General features: G+C 41.8%; 1 protein-coding gene and 1 non-coding gene across 3 annotated transcripts in view; one reads left to right on the top strand and one right to left on the bottom strand.

The window, feature by feature from the left end:
- The window catches only part of rnf220a (ring finger protein 220a), a 191416-nt gene that overhangs the window by 99222 nt on the left and 71238 nt on the right, over positions 1-20956 (bottom strand). The window lies entirely within an intron of this gene.
- Positions 20658-20785, top strand: LOC114147246 (small nucleolar RNA SNORA68). Its single transcript, XR_003596046.1, has one exon. It is a non-coding gene; the product is annotated as a small nucleolar RNA SNORA68 (small nucleolar RNA).

Genomic DNA, 20956 nt, shown 5'->3' with positions numbered 1-20956 from the left:
CGTCAACCAACACAACCCTACAACATCCAGAGCCTTAAGGAACTCCGGGCGGATCTCATCCACCCCCGGGGCCTTGCCACCGAGGAGCTTTTTAACCACCTCGGCGACCTCGCCCCCAGAGATTGGAGAGCCCAACCCAGAGTCCCCAGGCTCCGCTTCCTCAGTGGAAGGCATGTTGGTGGGATTGAGGAGGTCTTCGAAGTACTCTGCCCACCGACCCACAACGTCCCGAGTAGAGGTCAGCAGCACACCATCCCCACTATAAACAGTGTTTGTGCTGCACCGCTTCCCCCCCCTGAGACGCCGGATGGTGGACCAGAATCGCCTCGAAGCCGTGCGGAAGTCTTTCTCCATGGCCTCTCCAAACTCCTCCCACGTCCGAGTTTTTGCCTCAGCAACCGCCCGAGCCGCATGTCGCTTCGCCCGCCGGTACCCATCAGCTGCTTCCGGAGTCCCACAGGCCAAAAAGGCCCGATAGGACTCCTTCTTCAGCCTGACGGCATCCCTCACCGAAGGTGTCCACCAACGGGTTCGAGGGTTGCCGCCGCGACAGGCACCGACAACCTTGCGGCCACAGCTCCGATCGGCCGCCTCGACAATGGAGGCACGGAACACGGTCCACTCAGACTCCATGTTCCCCACCTCCCCCGGGACGTGTTCGAAGTTTTGCCGGAGATGGGAGTTAAAGCTCCGTCTCACAGGGGATTCTGCCAGACGTTCCCAGCAGACCCTCACAACATGTTTGGGCCTGCCAGGTCTGACCGGCTTTCGCCCCCACCACCGGAGCCAACTCACCACCAGGTAGTGGTCAGTGGACAGCTCCGCACCTCTCTTCACCCGAGTGTCCAAGACATACGGCCGCAGATCCGATGAAACGATGACAAAGTCGATCATCGAACTGCGGCCTAGGGTGTCCTGGTGCCAAGTGCACATATGGACACCCTTATGCTTGAACATGGTGTTCGTTATGGACAATCCATGGCGAGCACAGAAGTCCAGCAACAGAACACCGCTCGAGTTCAGGTCGGGCGGGCCGTTCCTCCCAACCACGCCCCTCCAGGTCTCACTGTCGTTGCCCACGTGAGCGTTGAAGTCCCCCAGCAGAACAAGGGAGTCCCCAGGAGGAGCACTCTCCAGTACCCCCTCTAAGGACTCCAAAAAGGGTGGGTAATCTGAACTGTCGTTCGGCCCGTAAGCACAAACGACAGTCAGAACCCGTCCCCCCACCCGTAGGCGGAGGGATGCTACCCTCTCGCTCACCGGGGTGAACCCCAACGTACAGGCGCCGAGATGGGGAGCAACAAGTATGCCCACTCCTGCCCGACGTCTCTCTCCCTGGGCAACTCCAGAGTGGAAGTATGTCCAGCCCCTCTCAAGGAGACTGGTTCCAGAACCAGAGCCATGCGTCGAGGTGAGACCGACTATTTCTAGCCGGAACCTCTCGACCTCACGCACTAGCTCCGGCTCCTTCCCCACCAGAGAGGTGACATTCCACGTCCCAAGAGCCAGTTTCTGCAACCGAGGATCGGACCGCCAGGGTCCCCTCCCTTGGCCGCCACCCATCACACAGTGCACCCGACCCCTTTGGCCCCTCCCACGGGTGGTGGGCCCATGGGAGGGGGGGCCCATGTTTCCTCTTCGGGCTGAGCCCGGCCGGGCTCCATGGGTAAAAGCCCGGCCACCAGACGCTCGCCATCGTGCCCCCCCTCCAGGCCTGGCTCCAGAGTGGGGCCCCGGTGACCCGCGTCCGGGCGAGGGAACACCAAGTCCAATGTTTTTACTCATCATTGGGGTCTTCAGGCTGCACTTTGTCTGGTCCCTCACCTAGGACCTGTCTGCCTTGGGTGACCCTACCAGGGGCATGAAGCCCCAGACAGCATAGCTCCTAGGATCATTGGGGCACTCAAACCCCTCCACCACGATAAGGTGGCAGCCCATGGAGGAGCCAAAAATTTCCACTATGACTAAATATTCAATCACGTTCTGTTTCCACGTGTCGTACAGCAGAGCAGAAGCAGATGTGTGTGCGTGCGTGCTTTTTTTTTGGTGTATGTGTGTTTTCTAACCTTCCTATAAACTACTAAATGAAAGTATTGTCTAAGTTTTTCTTTTTGTTTGAACTACATTCGTCTCATCATTTATACACTGGATTTTTTATTTTTATTGCCGTGAAGCTTTATGCAAAGACCAGATGTTCAGTTTACTTAACGCTAATGAATCTCGATAATGATTACAAAAATGATTACGTGTATATTAGGGGGAAACCCAGAGGGCGGACCGCTGTACTTGCTTCACGATATTGTAGTGTAGAGATGTAATAATTTTCTCCACATTAAGCCGTTTTATATCTTGACCAAGTGTTACATTGATTTATAAACCATAAAAGTTAGGCTATGTGACCATTTAGTAGGTGTATGAACTTTATAGAGAATCAAAAATTGCATTTTATATCTTCTAATGGGTTTGGAGAGATTTTGTATATATGTTTTGGACAGTGAATCATTTGGAGAAAAAAAACACAAAAAAAACACAGACTTACCTGGATGGAGAAACCCAAAAGACGGAGAACGGGCCCCATGAAAAACAAAACACAAAGAAAGACAAAATTAGGAGAATTACTGAGCAGCATCTGGTCTGTGTTTCCACATTCGGCCTCTCTCAAACCATGTAATAATCTTTATATAAAAAGGACTTACTTCATTGCACCGCAAGAAAGCCATAAATCCTTAGTCACATTACGCTCAACCACAGCAATTATGACAATAGCATGCATGTCAACAGTTATTCGTGAATGTACGACTGTGTGTGTAGGCGTGCGTTTGTGTGCGTGTGTACAGTTTTTTCAATGCCACCCATCAGCAGCATGAAAACCTTGTTAAATTCAAGTTGGGAACAGACGCGCTCTCCACGTAGCCGCAAACTCTCTCCTCCCCATCACTCCCACCTTCTCCCTCTCCTTACTCTGGTGTAAACACAGATTGTTAGGTTAGGGGTTAAAAGTGTTGTGCTTAGATTCTCTCAGCGCTAATCTGATTTCTTCTCTCTGCGCATCTATATTTATTTGGTTTTGTCAACACTCACGTTTCCCCTCTCTCTTCTCTTTCTGTCTCAATCTCTCTCTCTGTCTCTCTCTCTCTCTCGCGCGCGCTCTCTCCCTCGGCCAGTGTATTGATTGTTGCTAATGGATTGGCTCTGATTCCGGAGACGTCTAACATGCTTTCCTATCCTCTTATTTTCACCCGGGGAAATCAATGAGGAAAGGCCTGCAAATTTAGACGGGATCGGGTTATAAGGAATCTACAGTTAGCCGTGGCCAATCGTGGTGTGAGAAGGGAGGGAAACGGAGAGTGAGCGAGTGGCTGCAGGTGAGCCGGTAATGACAACGACTGCACGTCTTTATGCTAAAAGATGCACACTGGTGACAGCAAAAAATATGTTCAGTTACCGCACTAATTATAAACATTGTTTTTGTTTTTTTTTGGTTACTTCCCCCCATAAAGTAAGAGTCATATGCTCTAACTAGGGATGGACAATCTTGGATTTTTGGTCCTTTTCCTATATGCTGATATACCAAAACTCATTTGGTCCATAAACGACACCAATACTTATATTTTTCCCTCCGCCTACTTACTGAAGCTATATGGCTTTCTCTACTGTGGATTAAAATACTACCTTACCCGTGTCAATTTAGCTGCTACCAAACGCAAATGCTAAAGAGGAAGCTGAAAATGATGTAACACTTTCAAAATGCATTATGTTTAAGGTCAAATTTATTCATCACATTTCTCTCTCTAAGACAATGACAACAGTAAAACAGTGCATATTTAACATTGTGCTGTGCTGCAGGCATCATTGTCGCTGCTTTGTCATATAAAAGCAACACCTTTTATGTCCGCTATTAAATTTTACAGCTAATATTGCCCGATACCGATACCATGCCAATGATATTGTGCATCCCTAGCTCTGACAGTTCTGAACAGGGCTGTATTGATCTGTCTGATTTAACATATAAGAGGCCAGCAGTTGCAAAACACAATTTTGCAATTGCAGCGTTTACATTAAATAAAAAATCCAATTAAATTCACATGTGAATAAGTTTGTTCACGCAATAAATCATATTGTTTGTGTTATTCAGACATTGGGGCGACAAGCCCCTTATCCTAGGGAGCGGTTTTGATACAAATAGTTGTAGGTGATTTTACAAAAGATTCAACACGTTTAAGTGACAAACTCAACTGTTGGTGAATTGTGAGATGCTGAGAGACCTTTTTGCATCGTCCAAACAGGCCATAAACAAGCTGCTCTATTCAAACTGGTGGTTTTTAACCAAGAGGGATTGAGAAGCCTCAATTTAGAACGTTAGTTTCTCTGGTCGGATGAAATCTGGAACTCGAATATTTAATATGACTAAACCGATGTTTCAAAGGGAATGTAAGGTCTGGCAGATGGGAAACTTAAGTTGTTTGTTGACTTGATGGCGCACTTTTACTGGCACATTGCTTCCTTTACCTGCTGCTGCATGCCTGTGATCAAGCTACAGTGAAAACAAACCCAAGAAGTGAATGTAACACACATTAACTTAGGAAAAACCGGACCATCTCGGAACCTTCTGTGGATGACTTTGATTTGGAAAAGTGTCGAGTCGCAGCGGGGGAGAGGACGCTGTGGAGAACACTGTACCAAATCGGTTCGTGTACGGAGGCTCTACTCGGGCACTACTGTGGAGTTGTCAACGGTGAGAGGAGAGAGGCTAACAAGGCTAATTGGAAAGCTAACTGGAAGCGGGCAGAGGCTGGTATGGCGATTTGACTACGGAATTGGATGAAGATGGCATTGAAGGTAATACAGAAAGATATCGAAGAACTAAAGGACGCTATGAATATGATGTCTGGTGAATTGGCGTTACTGACAAAGCAACAGTCAACTATAACAGACTTGCTAACTGAGATCAAGCAGCTAAAGATACAAACTGCGGAACAAGCAAAGAAAATTGACTTTTTGGAAAACAGAGTTGCAGACCTAGAACAATACTCTCGAATAAACGATGTCTTGATAACAGGACTGGATATAAGATCAAGCTATTCTCAAGCTGTGAGAGGGAGCAGGTCTGATACTAACTCTGAACATGAAGCTACTACCGAGGAGCAGGTTATTGCATTCCTGCAAAGTAAAGACATTGACATTGAAAAGGAGAATATTGAAGCTTGTCATACTCTATCAGTTAAAGGTCAAAGAGGAAAGAAAGTACCATTACCAATAATTATTCGGTTCACAAATAGAAAACATAAGATTGAGCTGCTTAAACAAGGAAAAAATTTGAAAGGTACAAGTGTCTATATAAATGAACATCTCACAAAAAAGAATGCAGAAATTGCAAAAAAAGCCAGAATACTGAAGAAACAAAATAAAATTCAGGCAACATGGACGATGAATTGTAAAGTTTATATTAAAACAAAGGATGCTCCTGAAAATGCTCGAGGTATATGGATTAGATCCTTAGAGCAACTGGACAAGTAAATAGTGGATAAATAGAGGATGTCCAACAAACAGTGAGGTGGCTTTATGTTAACATTATGGGTTTATTAAGTACTTTTTTATTTTATTTTTTTTTCCTTTTTTTAAATTGGATTCTTTTATATTAAAATACAATAAACAAAAATAATGAATGACTATGAATTTTCAGATTCTAAATTGTATGATGTAAACTTGATAACTGCAGATCCTTTTCCAGATATCGAGTGTGAATACTATGATGAGGAGAAATTTAACAACAGTAAAATGATAAAAGCAGGTTTCTCTGTAATTCACCTAAATAGTAGAAGTATGAACTCTAATTTCTCAAAAATAACAGATTACTTAAAACGGTTGAATGGACAATTCAGTATAATAGCAGTTTCAGAGACTTGGTTGAATGAGGAAAATAAAAACAATTTTCAAATAAATGGATATGAATTATATTATGTGAATAGAAGTAGTAAAAGAGGTGGGGGTGTTGCTTTGTTTGCTGATAGTGAAATAAGGTGTAAAATAAAGGATACTATGTCAACAACTGTTGAAGGTGTAATGGAGATGATTACTATAGAAGTGTTAAGCGAGAAATCGAGAAATATAGTGGTGAGTTGTGTGTATCGAACACCAGGATCTAACTTAGAATTATTTACTGAAAAATTAATAGAGCTTATTGAAATGAGTAAAAATAAAACATTATTTCTGTGTGGAGATTTTAATATAGATTTAGGAACCCAAACTGATTTAAATAGTATGTTTGTTGATACAATGTGTAGTTTGGGTTTCTTTCCATTGATATCAAAACCAACAAGAATTACGACACACTCTGCCACAATAATTGACAATATTTTTACTAATATTACGGACGGAGAGGTGCTGAGTGGACTCTTCAAAATCGATATAAGTGATCATTTACCAGTTTTTGCTATTTACAAAAATCACCAGAAAATTATTACTGTACCTGTGCCAACGAAAAAAGTGTTCAATATGTCAAAAAAAAATTTGGATAAATTGAAAAATGATTTGTGTCAACAAAATTGGACTAATGTATATGTGGATGATGTACACAGAGCATATGATGAGTTTATGAATATTTTGGGAGTTCTGTATAAAAGACATTGTATGACAACTAATTTTGTTAAGAAAGGTGCTGTTGACAAGCCATGGATGACAAAAGGGTTGAGAAATGCTTGTAAAAAAAAGAATAATTTGTATTCATCCTTTTTGATGTTAAAAACGAAAGAAGCAGAGGATAGATATAAGAAATATAAAAATAAATTGACATGGATTATAAGAAAACATAAAAAAGAATATTATACCGACCTATTAACAAAAAGTAACGGTGACACAAAAGCAATATGGACAGTTATACATAGTGTTTCTACAAAGCATACAATAAAATCTGGTATTGCAACACACTTTTTAAAAGAAAATACTGAAATTTATGATCGGAATGAAATAGCAAACGAATTCAATCATTATTACGTAAATGTTGGTCCAAGACTTGCTGCTCAGATACCAAAAGATGATAGCGACGTTACCCAAAAAATTGGGAGTTGTCCAAACAGCATCTTTCTTGGAGAAACGGATGAGAAAGAAATACTGAGTATCGTAAACAAAATGGCGAATAAAAAATCAAAGGATTGGGTAAATATGGATATGAAATTTGTAAAGGAAATTATGTCTTATGTAATTAAACCATTCACCTATATCTGTAATTTGTCATTCTCATCAGGAAAATTTCCAGACGCCATGAAAATAGCAAAGGTAATTCCCATTTACAAAAATGGTGAGAAATGTATGTTTAGTAATTACAGACCGATATCGTTGTTGCCACAGTTCTCAAAAATTTTGGAGAAACTATTTGTAAATAGATTAGATACATTTATAGATAAAAATAATATATTAAGTAGTAGTCAATATGGATTTAGAGCCAAAAATTCGACATCAATGGCCCTTATGGAACTGACAGAACATATAACAAATGCTATTGATCAAAAACAATATAGTGCCAGCATTTATGTCGATCTAAAGAAAGCATTCGACACGATTGACCATAGCATTTTACTCAAAAAACTTATTAAATACGGGATTAGAGGGCCGGCATTACAGTGGATTTCGAGCTACCTGGAGAATAGAAAACAGTTTGTACAAGTACATGATACTAGATCCGAATTTTGTGAAATTACATGTGGAGTTCCACAGGGCTCAGTACTTGGACCAAAGTTGTTCATCTTATATGTAAATGATTTGGTAAATGTATCAGGGTTTTTCAAATGTATTCTATTTGCGGATGATACCACTTTTTTTTGTCAGGGCAATGATATAAAAGGGATGTTAAAAGAAATGAAAATAGAATTTATGCAAATACATAAATGGTTCAAACTTAATAAATTATCTTTAAATTTGGACAAAACAAATTATATGTTATTTACAAGGAGACAAAGAACTGTAAACACTCCATTTAAAGTTGATGGTGTAGAGATTTGTAGAGTTAGTGAGGTGAAATTTTTGGGTGTGATAATTGACGAGAAATTATCATGGAAATCCCATTTGAATTATTTAAGGACAAAATTAGCAAAATCAATTGCAGTGCTTTATAAAGTACGGGATTTTCTGAATGATCATGCACTATTTATGTTGTATAATGCACTAATTGTTCCACACTTGGTTTATTGTGTTGAGGTATGGGGAAAGGCATGTTATACTAGTACAAAATCTGTTTTTGTTTTGCAAAAAAGGGCAATAAGAGTTATTGCTCGAAAACATGGTAAATATCCAACAAATACATTATTTTGTAATTTGAGGTTTTTGAAATTCAATGATTTAGTTGATTATAATATTTTGTTGGTTATGTATAAGGCACACCTAAAAACATTACCCTTAAACATCCAAAAAAATTTTGAAAAGAGAGAGAGTGGTTATAACCTTAAGGGGACACAGATTTTTAAGAAACCTAAATTCAGAACTTGTTTGAAAGAACGATGTACTTCGATACAAGGAGTCAAACTGTGGAACGACCTGCAAAACGATGTTAAAAATGTTAAATCATTACACATGTTTAAAAGAATGTTAAAGATTGTTTTTTTGAAGAAGTATGAAATAGTATAAAGTCAAGTTCAGTTGAGATTGATGATTGACCTTGTTTCTTTGTTCTTTCTTTGTTTTCCTTTTTTTGTCACATAAGACAAATCAAAAAAATTTTAGTTTTTTTTGTTTTTTTGTTTGTTTGTTTGTTTTTTGTTGTTTTGATCCATAGTTGAGAAAAAGGGGCAGATATTATAAGATTATTTTCTTCTTTCTGCTACCTTTCATTTCATTTTTAAATTATTTTATTTTTTTCTTTGTATGGTATTGTATAAAATTTTTTTTTTTTTTGTATTGAATGAAATGAATAAAGATTTAATGTTTAATGTTTAAAAAAAACTGGCGTGACTCATTTGATGCAAAAAAAAAAAACTAAAACATTTCTTTTGCAGTTTTGAGAAATAAGCAAATGTCGATGCGGCTGAAAAACAACCTCATCCTAGCACAAAAACGTTTAATCAAAAATCTTGAATTTTATTTTTTTTTTCAAAATTGGGGTGTTTCTATTAAGCAAATTTACATTTGTAATTTTATGGACAATGGAAATGCGCCTGTGTCGTAGCCGTTGACACTGCTTTTTTCCAATGGCCACACAAATGAATGTAAAAAGTGGGACATAAAGCCCAGATTCCCTTCACCAAAATATGTGGGAAACTTTTTTTTGGGGGGGGATTGCTCAATTTGTATTCTAAGGTATCACTGAAATGTTTGTATAACACCAAAGTTTTGTTTCCAAGTCCTATTCTCAGCTGTGTTTGCTTGACAAATCCAAACACATACATGATTTGTGGCTTTCAGTAGGAAATGTTCACATCATTCCTGAAATAGATTCACACACACTCCAACACACACAAGCTGGCGTGCACTTCCACTGTTTCCAGCTTTCTTTTCCATCCATTCTTTGTTTTTTTTCATAAGCAGCAAAATGACTATCAGGAGTGTGATTTTGTTTTACTCCCTTGACCTTCCTTCGCAGCGCATACACATCTGCTGATTTAACTGCACATGATCAAACAGACGCGCACACACAGAAAACACACACAGCAAATCTGGGATGAACATGGGCAGAGACAGAGGTCCCCACTGCTGCTCAAACAACCGATGGAGCTGTGTTAAATCTGAGAAGGTAATCAATGATCAGTGAAGAGTGTGACTGTGTGCGTGCGTGCATGGGTGTGTATGGGGGGAGATAAGAGGGACCCAGCAGGTCTGAAACTCTATCCCAGGGCCAGATCATTTATAAATGGGAGAATATTGATGACTTTGGCGAGTGAGGATGCTCGGGTGCGTGTGTGTCCACGAGAAAGGAGGAGATTACTCCTGAGCGTGTGTGTAGGTGGGAAGACATCAATGTGCTCCCAGCCTCTTCACACAGCAGAGCAAATTGGAGAAGTTGTCAGGAGTCACAACATGTGGGGCCAGCCAGGGGACGAGGAGGTCTGCAAGGCAGGGTGGAGCTGACCTGACCGGGAAGCTCTGGGAGACGGTGAGACGCAGGGAAACGGATGATTGTTACTGATTCTCTGTTAGCATAATTGTAAAACTTAGTCCCTTAAATATGTAAACTCAACTTGCTTTTTGTTTTTTTTTGTACCCTTTCAGGTGGGTCTTTTGTGGGCTCTAGTGTCCCTTATATGACAGTAGGCTGACAGGAAATGGGGGAGGAGAGGAGGGAAGACATGCGGCAAATATCGTCGGGTCCGGGAGTCGAACCCGTGACGGCCGCGTCGAGGACTGAAGGCCTCCAAATATGGGTCGCGCTAACCGCTACGCCACCACGGCACGCCCTCAACTTGCTTTTTGCTGAAAAAAATAAATTAATAAAAATAAATTAGGCAATATTTTTGAGGACTACCGTCAGGGGTTATTGAACGTAGGATCATAGTATAGTTGGTCTGGTTGTCACCTGAGTGAAGTTGGCCCCCCCACCTTCTTCAAATCAGACAAAATTGGTGTCAAACGTTTGTGCTGGTTTGTACAGCAAAAATTTTTGTTTGTGCTGCTATCATTTTAAAGATATAAAGAAATGTTTTTAGAGGTCATCAAAGGTCAACCAGCCCCCCCACCTTCTTCAAATCAGACGAAATGGGTGTCAATCAACTCGGCTACGTTTGTGCTGGTTTGTGCAGCAAAGATTTTCATTTAAGCTGCTATCATTTTAAAGATATTAAGAAATGTTTTAGAGGTCATCAAAGGTCAACCAGCCCTCTTAATATCTTTAAAATGATAGCTGCACAAATGAAAATCTTTGCTGCACAAACCAGCACAAATGTAGCCGAGTTGATTGACACCCATTTCGTCTGATTTGAAGAAGGTGGGGGGGCTGGTTGACCTTTGATGACCTCTAAAAACATTTCTTTATATCTTTAAAATGATAGCGGCACAAACAAAAATTTTTGCTGCACAAACCAGCACAAACGTAGCACAAACGTTTGACACCAATTTTGTCTAATTTGAAGAAGATGGGGGGGCCAACAATATATGATATATAACGCTAAAACTCCCATTCAACAGATGGCGCCAGAAACACAAAGATTCAAGTTTGTCTTCAGCCAAGAGAAGAAGTGAAAACAAAACTGGTCTATATATATTTAGAGACTTTTTTTGCCAGGATATTTTTAGTCATCAGTGTGAGGCTGCTTGTAAATCGTGGTGACCAATTTCTTAAAGTTAGTTTTTTTTTTCTTCTTTGCTTCTGTGGATCAAAACATATTAAAAACATACCGAGTAACAGATAAGTTTTGCATACAAAGTGTATTACTTTTTTAATTGTAACATTTTTTTAATGATTCAAAGTCATTTTACAAAAAAGTTGAATTTGAGAGACTTCTTTGTGGTCATTCTTATGAAATAAGAGCTCAAGTGAACATATTTTAACTGGGGAATGATACGGTCCACCGGTTAATAAATCAATCACACCCTTTTACATTAGACTTTTTCATATGCCTGTCAGAGTGTGTTACTCTGAGTGTTTCACCAAAATTAAATTCTGATAAATTATGAAACTTTGAGTCCAAGTCAAGTCTGCAGAGCGCGAGTTTAAAAATAGTCAAAAATCTTTGCTTTTGAGACTTAACCATGACACAGTCTGAGACTTGAACCCCCAAGCTCTAGGGGCAGAACAAGAATGTTGAGGCCTTAAAATCTCTAAACGTTATTACCTGAGGTGAATTTTTAAAGGAGTGAAAGTTAATAATCAGACCTACTAGCAAATCATTCCCAAGCGGTCTTTGAGTCACGTTTAATTCAAACGATTTGTCACCAAGAGGATGGAGGATGCGGGAGGTGCTTCCAAGACTTTCCCTGGGCAAACCCATCACTCTAAGTGCCATTTCAACTTCTCCACCAGCCCCCTTTGGATCTCTCAAACACTTTCCCTCTCCCACACACAGCAGCAGAGTGGGCTGCCGCTTTGTCTCCTTACACAAACATTCCCACAGAAAAACTATTTACCCCCTCCCGACAACTGGCCCCTCAGAGGTTGTACCGGGATAGAAAGGGGGTATCCTACCTCCGTTACTCCCTCCTTTTCCCGTATCCCTGTTTTTCCTTCTCCCCCCAGCCCCCGACCCCTAGCCCCTCCGCCTTCAAACAATCGAATGCACGCACGCACACATTGTAACATGCGCACACACCCAAACTGAACCCATTTGGTCTACAGCTGTACATGCGGTGACAAATTGGGATCTTTGTCTGCTTAAAGGGAGGTGGGGGAACCCCTACTTTGCACACACGCACACAAACACGCACACATACACACACATTGAGCCATCCACCTCTTTTGTAAGTGAGTTTCAATGTCCTCCAGACAATGGGCATTGCCCCCGATGTTTAAGAGGAGAAATATGGTGCTGCCTTTGTGGGAGGTAGAGAGCCTCAGTTCATTGAGGGACGGATATAGAGACAGACAGATTAACAGGGAGAAAGACAGAGAGTGCATAAGACAAAGGAAAAAAGAAAAAAAGGAGAAAGAAGAAGAAGAGTGGAGGGAGAAATGGATCAGCTATTCATGTGGAACTGCTGAAAATAAAGTTTATGAACCAAAGCCCAAAGCATGGTCTTAAGAAAATGTGGTCACATAAAGAAAGTAATCATTTCAGCTTCAGTCCTGTGATAATTACATTTAATTAAATCTCTTTGAACTCACTTCCAGTATGTTAAACTGCTGGCATCAAGGTCTTAAAAGAAGCAAATTACGTAAATGTGGGGAAAGGGGTAAAGATGTAGACAGGAATTTGAAGTTCACCCTATTTTTCCGTTACTGTGGCCGATTCAGCTACAAATGAGTCCTGAAGAATGTCATAAAGACACCCAGAACAGACATGGCGTCTCACCACATTGATTATTACACTTCAAACTTCCCAGAAAAAAAAAACAAAACAAAAAACATGCATGCATACAGGCTGAATAAGTTCAACAAATGTCACTGAACTTTTGGAAAATCTTTTTTTTTTTTTCGATGACATTTGCTTTTCTGCTATCAATTATGAAAGGCTAATCTGCTTGCTTGACCATCGGGTTAAGTGCGTTTATTGTCACGTTGATAAAGTGGAGCATTGCAGGAAAACACAAGTACGCATTTTATTTGGAAGAGTTGGAAAACAGCTGAGCAATCTGTTGGCAAGACAAAACAAGAGACCAAAACAATATGTATTCACATCACCAGGGACACACCACAGTCACAACCAAACATGGTGGAGGAGGCATCATGCCGTGGGATGCTATCTTTCTCCTACCCCAAAGGTTTGCAGCTGTAAATACAGAAAAAGACGATTCTCTGAAGTATTAACTTGGGGGGTCAAGCTAAGAAACACAGCTGGTGATTGTGTGGAACCCCGACAGCACAAAGCATACAGAGTCCATCCAGACCCAGCAAAGGTGCTCTGACCCTCGGGGTGAAAGAGCTAAGCGTTTGACAGACTCCACCTCTTAACTTGTTAACTTGCTAATTAGACCTCACAGTCACTTCATGGGCCTGGACAATAGACTGCTGGCTGAGCAAGGATTGGGCTGTGGTGCACACACACACACACACACACACACACACACACACACACACACACACACACACACACACACACACACACAAGCATTGTAACCCTAAAAGCTAACAACCCCCAAACAGGCACAACTGATGTGACCACCTGCCCCCTCTTGCTCTCCAAAGGACAGTGTGTGCGTTTGACTTTGTGCAAGATGGGGTGCGTTTTTGTGTGTGTGTGTACGTGGTGGGAGCGTTTATGATTTGAGGTCTGGTTTGTTGTGTGTGAGGTCTTGTTGCCACGGGAACAGGGTGAAAGAAGCAGATCTGATATATAGGGTGAAGGATGTTTTGCCCTCCATCTCTTTTCTCCTGTGTATCTTTTGCACCATGTCTCCTTCTTTTTTCTTTTACACCAAACCGAAGCCACAAGAAAAGAAGTTGTGGCAGATATAATGGATGTGGGTCGGCGTGTAGGGGTGTGTGTGTGAGAGAGAGAGAGTAAGTGTGTGTGCTTACATGGTGTTTGCCCAGTGGTCTCCAGATCGGGGCTAAATGGGGTTAAACATCTATCCATGTTAGAGTCCCCTTCTCTGAGTTCTGTCATTAGCCCGCAGCTTAGAGAGCTATTACTGACACAGCTGCTGCTGCCTGGGTAAACACACAGACTCGCACACGCGCACATTCACAAACACAGTTTGTGGTATAGCCATCCACAGGGGATTGTGCGCGCTAGTCTGTTTGAGGAACAAGGTTGCCAAATATCATAAGGCAGTCAACGTCCAACTGGCATCCAGACTTTGTTGTTGTTGCTTGTCGAAGTAAGGGTATGTGTGGGCGTGTGTGTGTGGGTATATTTGGATGAACACATAGGCAGACAATGACAGAATTAATTAGCCATCACGTCGTTTGCTTTCAACCTAAATATGCGGCAAAACCACAAAAAAGTGAGCTAATCGGCTGAGAAAGGAATGGGTCTTCCAATCGTACGATGAAAATGATAATATGTTGATTTAGGATTCTATCTGTGGAGAGCAGATACATAAAATAGTAGAAACTGCCCAGATTACAAGCCGTTTCTCATATTTCTCATACTTTGGACTTTGCCTCAATTTCAATGATACCCAACAATACTTCCACAAAGAGTATGCCTGGTTGGTTTGTAGGTTCTCAACAAATGACAAGTAGGTTGCTGCACAATTTAGTCACCTAAAACTTCTTCCCCAAAATATATTTGTCACAAGGCCTCAAAGATGAGATGGAGGGTAACTTCGCAGAGCTGAGACATCATTTTGCATACTCGTAGTGTCAGGACATCTGCTTTAATAATTGGTAAAGCAGATCAGGGAGGGGTGATGCGTTTGTTCGCTTTGTGCTCTTATCCGACTACTGAAAAACTCTATATCCTGAAGTCCACCAATCTTTGTCTCGTGGAGTTTACCACCACCTTGCAATATGTGTCAACGGCAAGAAATGATGTGCAGGACTCTCTGCAATGCACCGGATCCGGTGTGTTTTTGCTTTAAATCTCGTGGCCAGCTGGTTGCACAGACCAACTGTCATTTCACACCCTCAAGCCACAAAGCAGGCTAACCTTTACATAAGTCCACCATAATAGGGCAGCGATTACCTCTCTTGGCGGTTCAAAGTTCTCATAAGAACAGATTGACTGCAACCCCCTCGCTAAAGCCCTTTCAGGAAAACACACAGAGAAGGGTAAGTCCTAGCTTGAAGTGGTTGGTGAACGACGCTATAGTGCAGTTGTAAACTTTGTATTGGGCGAGCAAAATCAACACACTAACTGTGCAGCAATGCACCTTCATCTGCTTGTATGAGGATCCAATCAACATCTGACATTTACTGGAAATGAATCGGTAAAAAACAAACTGCCAAATGGATTTGTCCTCTCATGAGATTTTTGTTGCTCCCTCTAACCCTGTGGCATCTGGAAGCGCCACAGGGAGCCCGTGTGTTAAATAAATGACCAGGGAGTTTAACCCATGTGCTAACCATGTTAGAATAACACAAACAGTGCAGGCCCTGCCGGGCAGCACTCAAGCCTTTACATGGGGCTCCTCCTCTGGGTTGCCTCCCTTGGGTGAAGCCCAGGCTCCACACTGGGCCTTGTATATTTTTGCCTGGCTGCCTCTTTATTTTCCCTCAGCTGAAACCAGACAGATCAAAGAATCCCTCAATCTTCTGTCCCTGAATTCCTTCTTCTGAGGCTTCGCTGTGCTCTTTTTTTAGAGCCACCAAAGAAGACAGAATTCCAAAGAAGGTATGGAGAGTTTGGCCACCTATTTGAAACAACTGGCCTTACAGTGGTAGGTTTTGAGCTTATTATCAAAGCAGAGGGGAGGAAAAAGGTGGAGAGAGTAAGAGCAAAAAGTAATTTGGGTGAAGAAAAACAGGAGAGACTCTCTACTGTCTAGTTAGTTGTGATGTCAAGGAGGCCCAAAATAATCATTTTCAAGAGTACGTTATTTTCTTTACACACAATGCATTCATTTGGAGGTTTCGAACAAATACATGTTTTAGAGACCCTTCAAAAACTTTTCTACATGAGTAAATAAATACAGATTATCTAGAAATGTCAGAACAGTTGTGAAAAAGCAGCTCTATGAAGAGCAGACACTAGACAAGTCAGAAATAACATTTTAAAGTCAGTACAACTTCAGTTTACCAAGATCTGGCTTGATTGCAGCCCACTGACACCGAAAGGTCAGTTAACATTAGCCGTATGAACAGTCAGGAGGCCTTTTCTGACTCTGGAGGAACTGCAGAGATCCACAGTGCAGGTGGAAGAATCTGTTGCCAGAACAACTGCTAGCCTTGCAATCCCAAAAACTGGCCTTTGTGGAAGAGCAGCAAGAAAAATAAAATAAAATTTAAAAAAGCTTTGTTGCCTGGGACCCATAAAAAGTCCTGCTTGCACTTTACCACAATCTATGTAAGGGACACAACGAACATGTGGAGGACACTGCTCCGCTCAGCTGAGAACAAAATGTACCCTACTGACCTTAAAGCAAAACGCTGTAAAGTTGAAAACACTCCCCTCTGAATGGAGCTCACAACGAAACTCATTCTTGATGCTAGCTGGTAGCGAGACTCGTCAGATATGCAAAAAAAATTTCTGCTGTAATCGGAGTAAAAGGCGATTCTGAAAAACATGGACTCGACATAAATGGTCACCGCACTTTTCAGATTTTGGAAACCCTGTTTACAATTACGACTTCTTTATTTTTTGTCGGCCTGTCAAACAAATCCCAATAAAACGCATCGAAATTGGTAGCTTCAATGTGAACAATAAAAAGAAAATGAAAGAAGTAAAGCTTCGCGGATGCTTTTGCAAGCCGCCGTTTGTGTCAATGTGTGCACATGTTCAACATGCAAAGTTGCGTGTGGTTTTTCTTACAAGTCCTTTCATCAAAGCCTCTGCCCATGATCTTATTCGTATTTGTTTTACACAGTCTTTTCGTGTGTGTGTCTATGTGTGTGTGTGTGAGCGTTTTGTGTGAACGTGTGGCTGGCAAGCTAACGAGGCACTAGGTATTGCCATAGGGCTCACTCCAACCGCACCATGAGCATGCCATTACACCAATAAGCCTCCATCATTTCCAAAGAATCCAATTAAATTTAGGTCTTACACTGTGCACTCTGAAAACACAGATTTTCTCCAGTGACAGTGTGCAAACACACACATTACACACGCCCACACGCACACAAAAAAACCCAGAGAATGCCTGCAATCGCGATTCCCTCATTTATTTGTCTGTGTGTTTTACAAGCGGCAGAATGGAGCATCACTGAGCTGCCCCATGTGAAGACGAGGAACCTGCAGGTTGGTGTGTGTCTTTCATTAAATTTTTTAGGTTGGTGTAATAATGCTGTTTTTGCTTAACAAAAGCTATATATATATATATATATATATATATATATATATATATATATGTTTTTTTGTTGTTTTTTTTCACATTCTTCTTTCATCCTGCCTGTGTCTTCTCTCTTTTATCCCTCCCTGCTTTCCTCTCCAACAACTCTGGTTGGCATCTGTTAAGCCGCTAAAGAGAGAGCCCGTATGCATGCATTTGTTTCTATGCATGTGTGTGTGTGTGTGTGTGTGTGTGTGTGCCTGAGGTTGTGTGTGGTGGTCTTGCTGGGTTGGATTTGAACAAGCCCATGCCTGTTCTGCCCCGGTGGCCTATGAAATGAGAAAGGCAGCCACTGTGTTGCAGACCTCCACTGATAAATCTACCAGAGTTACCCCTCTACGTGCGCATCTGCGCGGACACGTGCGTGCGCCTCGTTCGAGCGTTTGCATATGTGTAGGCGCATGTGCCTGCAAGCATGTGTGTGTGTGTGTGTGAGAGCGGTAATCATCTGTGTTTGCATCTTCAGCTGCGTGACGGTGGAATAGAGATTTGGAGGGGGGAGATTTGATATCACACACCCCAAAAGCCAAACCTGTGTGTGACTGACTCTGCCGGCGTTAGATGTTTGTGTGCGTGCACCATGCGGTATAATCTCCAGTCATTGCCTAAAATGCATGACATTAAAACACCAGTGAGTCGATTCTTCCTCAGACATTTTTTTTCTCTTTTCTCTATTTTTTTTAATCTATGTGCACATATTCGTCTCCGGAGAATTAGAGGTCACGTTGCCAATTTCTGGAGCACTCAGAGGGAGAGTGAAGAGAGGCAGACTGAGACAAAGTCATTCTCAGCGAGAGCTCAAAGCATGGGGTTACCTTGCTCATCCCCGCAGGGTCAGATATTTCAAAGATGAAGTCAATACAAGACCATTTAGCAGCTGTATTTATCTCAAACAGAAAATAAAAAGAATGTATTTTATTTATCAGCTAACTAACTGCTGAGAAAATAGGAGGTTTTCGCAACCCAAATTAAGTCCTGGACATTTTTTCTTGTTATGCCATAATGTCTGTTGCCTGTTTTTGAAGTTGCTGCCGCCCAAATAATTTCTCACGTTTTCTCAACTCATCCCAGAAGATTTTTGTATAAAAACGTTAACTCTAAAAAAATAAAATAAAAAGTGGGTTTCACTGTGCCTTTCATAAGTTTTGTCAGTCTTTTGTAGCTTAACACAACTTTAACTGTGGAGTAGGACCCAAGTTTTTAGGGTTTTTTTAAAGCATGCAATGAAGAAGATGGCAGTGGAAGCAAATAAGTCTCCAGAGCTCACTGAATGGCATCTTGATCACCAAATCCCCATAGCAACAGTTTATTTTCTAGTGTTTAAAGAGTGCCAGTGATTTAGAAGGGTACAATTGAGGTAATAAAAATATAAGCTTGAAGCTTCTTAACACTAATTCGTTATGGTAAATGTACTTGTACTTGTATAGTGCTTTATCTGGTCCAGTGGAATATAGCCACAGCTGCCCGGTCGATGCTGCCATACACCGCCACCACCCGACCACTTCTGACCACCACCAGGAGGTTAAAGCAGGGAAGAAGTGTCCTGCCCAAGGCCACAACAACTGAGAGAGACTGACTGGGGGGTTCGAACTGGCAACCCACTCATTACAGGATGGACCCTACTACCGTTGCTCCTACACTTTATGGGTAAAGTCAGACAGGTGTCATTTCTACATTTAAATCTGAGCTATGCTGGTAAGTGTACATCAGTTCAGTCTCATATAGTCAATTTATGCAGATTATTTGGCCTCACAACAAACATGTAATGTACCCCAAGTCTGTACCACTGCCACGAAATGTCACAGCAATGACCCAATAACGGATCTCATGCTATGCTATGCTGATGCTCAGTCTGGACCAATGAGGAATTACTCATCTCAGTATGCCAAATGCTTGGATTGAACTAATATTTAGTTACCTACTTTGATGGCATTGCAATATATTCACTAGTGAGTTATGTAAAAGAAAAAATGCTTTGCACATCTTTTAAATGCTTTCCAGGATCTGCCGACTGTTTACGTAAAGAAGCTGGTAAAGTGTGCTAATGTTCCCGTGTTTCCCATCCCTGCCGCCGCCGCTGCTCCGACGCTACATGAAGAATTCTACAACCATCCTGACTTTCACCAGGAGGCTCGTTCAACAAAGCAAATATTGTCACACACTGACACAAGTGCACCCCGTCCCCCAAACACACCTGCACTGCCACACATCGACACAAACTCATAACTCATGGGCAGAGGCACAGAATACATCTTTAGTGCATTTACACACAGACACACACAGAGGCACACACAACTATGATGATGGGAGCCGTTGAGGTGTTTTATACGAGCGGAGGACTGCTTCTTGTCTGCCATATTTTACCACCTCAGCATACGTGTGTGTGTGTGTGTGTGTGAACGTGTAGAAAAACAGCCTGACACATTATCTCCCAGCCATGACAGCTGTAATTGTGGAGCACATTAAAATGGGTGCAGGGTGACACCTCTAACCACCTTCTATTAAGCAACACACACACACGCGCACACAGTCAACACACTAACCCTCCCTCTCCGATTTTCCTTTTGGGTCCGACACACTCTCACACCAACACACGCATAAAGGTGGTTTCATTGTGGTCAAACAAGGAAATGAGCATCTCCGTGCCACTCAAAGCTGAGTGCTTCGAGGAAGGCCAGTCTGGCTAATGTGTACATGTTGACGTCTTGATTATATGTGTCAAATTCGTCCTCAGCAGACGGTTCTGTCTGAGATGAAAAGAAAGAAATCTTTTGCAAGGAAAAATAAGTGGGTCAGAAAATGAGTGGTGCAGAATTGCCGTTTGCCACAGTGTTTGGAGGGTTTTGTCCATTACTTATTAGGGCTGTGAAGGCTTTCCCATCAGAAGCCGAAACAGTCGATCTGTGGTCATGCATTTGCACGATGTTCGCATTCGCAAAAACTTTTCATACAGAAAAGCAGACCTTTCTGCACTAGGTATATAGGTACATCTTGTCATAGGGAGAGTGCCACACGTTTCTGCAGACAGCCTCCTCTTGAAATTTCTATCCAAGAGTTTTTAGCCATTTGACAATCTCTGTTGGTATTTTGTTAAGAATCGTACAAATGTGCATAGTTCCTTGCTGTTTCTGACAAACGACCATCAAAAATATTCATGTTCCAAAGGTCCCGCCGTCCTCCATTGGCGGGACTTTGTCAGGCGTGCAAACAGAACCAGAACCTTGTCGCCTTTCTCTGACTCTGGTGTCTTTGAAAGTGAATTCTTGGTCCGACACTTTGACCTTTGACCCGACTGGTCCTGTGTGGGAGGTTCTGTTTCTGATCCCGTCTGGTTCCGCCCGAAAAAAAAAAAAAAAAAAATTTAAAAAAAATAAAATAAATATTCATGTTGCCCGCTTGATAGCGGAAGCAAAATATCTATATTGCTTACTGAGCGCATTTCCGCATT

Source organism: Xiphophorus couchianus, chromosome 6 (genome assembly GCF_001444195.1).
Source record: "Xiphophorus couchianus chromosome 6, X_couchianus-1.0, whole genome shotgun sequence".
Classification (NCBI taxonomy): Eukaryota; Metazoa; Chordata; class Actinopteri; order Cyprinodontiformes; family Poeciliidae; genus Xiphophorus; species Xiphophorus couchianus.
Note: the sequence above shows the minus strand (reverse complement) of the source record. Positions and strands in the feature narration are given on the sequence as shown.